General features: G+C 44.6%; 1 long non-coding RNA gene across 1 annotated transcript; it reads right to left on the reverse strand.

The window, feature by feature from the left end:
• Window positions 1–1,635: 1,635 nt before the first annotated feature.
• LOC122027505 lies at window positions 1,636–2,958 on the reverse strand. The gene is made up of 3 exons (XR_006124432.1): window positions 2,217–2,958; window positions 1,955–2,093; window positions 1,636–1,702 (listed from the first exon to the last, which is right to left on the reverse strand). It is a non-coding gene; the product is annotated as an uncharacterized LOC122027505 (long non-coding RNA).
• Window positions 2,959–5,971: the final 3,013 nt, after the last annotated feature.

The raw sequence follows: 5,971 nt of genomic DNA on the forward strand, positions 1-5,971 counted from the left end.
TGTACCAAAACCAAAACACAAAACTGCTAGCCGGCTAGACTTACACAACCAACAACAAATACAAATACCACATAACAACATCAACACTCCAAAAAAAATAAAGCCAGAGTACAGAGCTAAACAAACTGAAATATAAAACAAGCAAAACATACGTGAAACCGATAAGTCTTCTGATGTGACGTGGGGACCAGCAGACAGGATGCTCCAAGCGACACCATAAATAACCTGATACCTGAAAAATATAGAGTCCACGGGGGTGAGTTCAACAACTCAGCGAATACCAATAGACATGCCTAGTAAGATATATCTAACAGCAATAAACATGGAATACAGCTTCCTAATTATATATAGGGAATATGCAAAACTGAAAGGTAACTGAGAAAGCTGTACTCACCAGGAACTCCTATCCAGACAAAAGGGTCGTCAAACCGAAAGTGCCCTAAATCCTGTATGCATGTCAAACATATGCATCCAACCAAATGCAACAAATAAATGCAGCAAACACAATCACAAGAAATAAATGCATCAATGCATATGATGCCAATGATGTGTCCTGGTCACCCCTGACGCCAGTCAGTCATCTCACACACAAATGGCGAGACCGAGTGGGTAGGGCTATGACAACCGTGCACTCTGTCGTCACTGCTCCTAATGAGTGACCGAGTGGACGGGATGCTGTCGGAGTACTCCTGTCCTGTGACCCCAAATCATAAATGGGGGAGCTCAATGCTCTCAACTCCCGGTACACGATGACGGGGAGGAATCCCTGCCGGCTAACACGTTGTGTCACACTACCCATGAGCGGACCAACGTAGCCAAACAAAGTCCCTGCTGCAACACACACTGCCTGAATCGACCACTAACCCATGAGTGGTGGTGTGTGCAGATCCATGTAACTGGCGATGTGCTCAACAACAATGGAGTCGACTATCGCACAGCATGCAATCATGATGCATGACACTAAGCATGGCAAAAACTGATCAACATAACCATATCCATACATACAAAATGGGTACTGTAAAAGCGATGGTCACATACCAAGATCTAGAGTACATAGGTCAGATAGAATATCAAAAACCCTATGTCCTGAACATAATAAGTATGGAATATCCTGATCAGCATAGAAAAATCCATATATACATAATGTGGGTACCACAGTATCAGTAAGCCAAATCCACGGATCTAGGGTATACAAGTCCTCTAAGGTATAACAACCTAGACCCAAATCATATCCCTCTTCCATAGCATATGTACCAACAATATACACAGATCAAAGAATCAGGGTCTAAACACCCGAATCATATATGATATACAAATAGAGGTACACAAATCTGATATGGCACAAAAACCTAAGTATCAGATAATCTAGATACACAGGCCAGAAACAACAATCCAAATCCTAGTCCTAACCTCAGTAAGCATGGTATGTCACTCTAGAAACTAAGATACTCATGATAACAAGATAATCATGGCAACAAATCACAAGATATAATCACGGATACATCACAGGTGACAAACCTAACATGCTATGGATATCAAACAGTGACATACCAAAGGCAAACATGTTCATTGCATGTAGTTATAAAATACTATACATATCCAATGACAATATCATAAAAGATAAGTCAAGAGGTACCCGCCTTTAACTGTAGTCTGTGATAAACAATCCTCACATCAGAACAATCGTCCCGTAATCAGGGTCCTGCATACAAATATTCAATTTAGCTACTCTAACAAGTATCATTTAGCTAACTGAAGATCAGGACCAAATAAATAAACCTATTTCCTTTCCGATTAAGGAAACCCAATTTGAATCAATCCCAAGTGATCCCAATTTGTTATAACTCAAGAGCAATCTCAACTAAATACAATTCATTTTATCAACCCAATTCAACCATCATCCATCTGAACCAACCAACCACCAAATAACCATCATGAATCAAACTAAACTTACCCAATAGTGAGTATCCTTTAATCACCTCGCAGTCAAAGAAATGGTGGTCAGAAAATCCTAGTCGGAGCAACCACGAAGCTGCCGCCCTCAATGTAAATCATCGACGATCCGCACCTCAAATCTCATCTGAAATTCCAACCTAAGACAACTAATTACTCATTAGTCATGTTATCACATATTAACATCTCAAATATAATATGTTACCAATCCATATCAACCTAATACTAACAAGAGATCAACCAAAACAATATACATAGTTTACCTTGAATCAGAAAATCTCCAATTCAAATCTAAAACCTTCACATTTCACATGCCAGTGAATTTTCAATCCAAACTCCCTCCAAGGTCCGGCTAGGCACGGCTTGGCACAATAAATCAATATGGCACTGGTCTGTGGTTGGAGAAGAATAGGACACTCAATGGCAAGGTCAAAGTCAGGTCGAATCTGCGGCTGAGGAGGGGAAGAAGGCTACGCGACGCCGGCAGAAGGACTTGCGGCTGCTGGGATGACGACGGTGGTGGCATCAGCTCTACGGCATGACACTAGTGAGGAGAATCTCGGCGATCACTGGCTGCTCAAGCAAGGAACAAGGCGACAGTCGGTGTTGCAGATCTTCGGGCACAATGGCTGTTTGGCAGGGCGTCGGTGCTAGGGCAGCGAAGAAGGCTCGGCGTTAGGGTTCTGATGTCGGCTGTGGTGACCGAGGCAAATGGAGAAAGGGCGGCGGCGGCCGGCACTAGGTAGAGAAGAAGGGCAGTAGTGTCGCGTCGGCCAGAGGAGAGGAAGAGGGCGTCGGCAGGCGCTAGGGCACGGCGACGGCACTGGATTCTTGTGGCCGGTGATCGGCGCGCGGCTCAGCATGGACGAGGGGGAGAGGAGATCAGTAGAGGGGAGAGGCGCTCCTCGCCATGAGAGTGAGAGGGAGAAGGAGCTCGGCGCCGGTTAGGGCTCGGGAGAAGTCGCCGCAAGATTTTTGGGCAAGGGTCGGCTCGCGGAAGGAAAAGAAAATGGGAAAAAGAAAAGAAAAATGGGAAAAGGAAATATAAATTAAAACTTTTCCTCATTAAAACAGGGTCGCCTAAACAGGCTTTTCCGGACCCCATTTTTGTCCCTGTTAACTCGTTCATACGAGCTTCGAAAAATTCCCAGAAAATTTCTAAAAATTCCGAAAAATTCCCCTATCGTTGTTCGCCATTTTTAGGTATTTTACATTCTCCCCCACTAATAAAAATTTGGTCCCCAAATTTCGTTATCTACCATCAGCAAATACTAACAACAAGTAACGAGTATAAATGCTGAACGGTAAATAAAATCACATATCCCAAATGAAAAATGGGGTATCGAGCTCGGATAGTATCCTCGAGCTCCCAAGTAACCTCCTCGTCCAAATGATACCGTCATCCGACTTTAACCAGTCGGATAGTCTTGTTCCGCAACTGACGCTCTTCCCGGTCTAGAATCCATACCGGAACCTCCTCATAGGTGACGTCAGGCTGAATAGGAACTGAGATATCTGTCAACAAATCTGTCGAGTCGGATATATACCTCCTCAGCATAGACACATGGAATACGTCGTGAACACCTGACAGGAACGATGGTAGTATCAAACGATAAGCTACCGCTACAATCCTCTCCAAGATCTGGAAAGGTCCAATGTATCGCGGAGCTAGCTTACCTCGGGGCCAAATCTCTTTACTCCTTTCGTGGGTGAATCTCGCAGAAATACATGATCGCTAATAGAGAACTCTAAGAGTCTCCGACTCCGGTCAGCATAACTCTTCTGGCAGTCCTGTGCCTCTGCCACTCTCCGTCTAAAAGTACGGACCAACTCTACCTTAAGCTGAGCTCTATGAGGTCCTAACAACTGGGCCTTCCCAACCTCATCCCAGAGGGTGGGTGTCCGACAAGGCCTACCATACAACGCTTCAAACGGTGCCATCTGGATAGCCAAATGCAAACCGTTGTTGTAGGCGAATTCTACCAATGGCAAACGGTCCTCCCAACTGCCTCAAAAATCCAATACACGTGACCTCAGTAAATCCTCTAGAGTCTGTATGGTCCACTCTAACTGTCCATCTATCTGCGGATGGAAAGTTGTATTGAAACAGAGCTACGTACCCAAGGTCTGCTGCAGACTCTGCCAATCGATCCAGAGGATCAGTCCTCCGAATCGCTAAAACGTGCGCGGATTTGGGTAATTGATCAAAGATTACCCAAATCGCGTCATGGTCTCATCATGTCCTCGGCAAACTCACCACAAAGTCCATGGTAATAGGTTCCCATTTCCACTCGGGAATAGGAATCCGCTAAAATAAACCGACAGGTATCTGGTGCTCGACCTTCACTTGCTGACGGACAAGACATCTAGCTACAAAATCTGTGATGTCTTCCTTCATGTCGTTCCACCAATAGAAACACCTCAAATCTTGGTACACACAGGTACCGCCTGGGTGGACAGCAAATCATGAGCGATAAGCCTCCGGAAGTAACTCTTATAAAACCGGATGAGACTGAGATACGCATAATCTACCTCGGAAATATATAATACCCTCCTCGTCTCGTATAAACTCGGTCTGCTACCCGGAAGCTATCTGGCTGCAAATAACCCGCAAATACAGCCTAGGGCTCTCGGATCCTCGTCCTGATCGACGACTGAGAAACCATGGTAACCAGTCTGTGACCACAACTCGGTGGCAAGCCAAAGTCACTCTAGACTTCCAGCTAAGTGCGTCGACAACCACATTAGCTTTCTCTAGGTGATAGCTAATGGTACAATCAAAACCCTTCAGGAACTCCATCCGTCTCCTCTGTCGGAGATTAGGTTCCTTCTAAGTAAAACAGATATTTGAGACTCTTATGGTCAGTGAGAATCTCAAATGTAACGTCATATAAATAATGTCGCCAAATCTTCATGGCAAAAATAATGACGACTAGCTCCAGATCATGTACAGGGTAGTTCTTCTCATGCTTCTTCAACCGACGAGAAGCATAGGAGACTACTTTATCGTGCTGCATCAAAACAGCGTCCAAACCCGGTAGAGACGCGTCGGTATAGAGCACGAATTCGTCCTCTCCAGAAGGTAAAACCAAAAATCGGAGCCAACACTAAACTCCGCTTCAGCTCCTAGAAGCTGGTCTTGCAATCCCCAGTCCAAGTGAACTTTACGCCTTTCCTGGTCAGGCATGTAAGTAGCATAGCAATCCGTGAGAAACCCTCAACGTATCTCCGGAAATATCGAGCCAAACCAAGGAAGTTACGAGCCTCTTATATCGACTCCGTCTACTCCCAACGGTAACAACCTCGATCTCCTGTGGAATCACGGTATACTCCTACTGGTGACCGTGTGTCCAAATCATCATCACATAAGACAATCCAAATAAGCACTACTGATCATCACATATAGATGTTCTCGTCGAAACATCTCTAGACCTATGCAAAGGTAATGTACGTGACTCACCTCAAATCCGTAATAAATCACAACATCGTCAACAAAGACAATGGAAACTGATCCAAACATTCTAGGGATACCCCAATCATCGAGTCCATGATAACATCTAGGGCACCACAAGCACTAATGGTAAAACCAAGACACATAATGTCCGTATCACAGACATTCCTAACCATAAGATCCTCAACAACAAATCAGGAATCTGATCACCAACGATATATAATCACCAAAGAATAGAACCTCCAGTGTGAGAGCAATGATCTATCACACGAAATACCACATATGTGGGAGCAACGCTCTACCACAAGAAATCCTCCATATGTGGGAGCAACGCTCCACCACAAATAATCCAAAATATGTATCCACAATAAATATGGGAGCAATGCTCCGCTACAAACAATCCGCAATATGTAGGAATCCAGAATATGTGGAAACTACGCTCTACCACAAACGATCCATAACATGTGGGAGCTACGCTCTACCACAACAATACATAAGGGCCCAAAGCACCTAACTATCTAGCTAGAGATTGCACGAGATCTCTCTACCACAGATCACTGTGGATAG

This window comes from Zingiber officinale, chromosome 10A (genome assembly GCF_018446385.1).
Source record: "Zingiber officinale cultivar Zhangliang chromosome 10A, Zo_v1.1, whole genome shotgun sequence".
Classification (NCBI taxonomy): domain Eukaryota; kingdom Viridiplantae; phylum Streptophyta; class Magnoliopsida; order Zingiberales; family Zingiberaceae; genus Zingiber; species Zingiber officinale.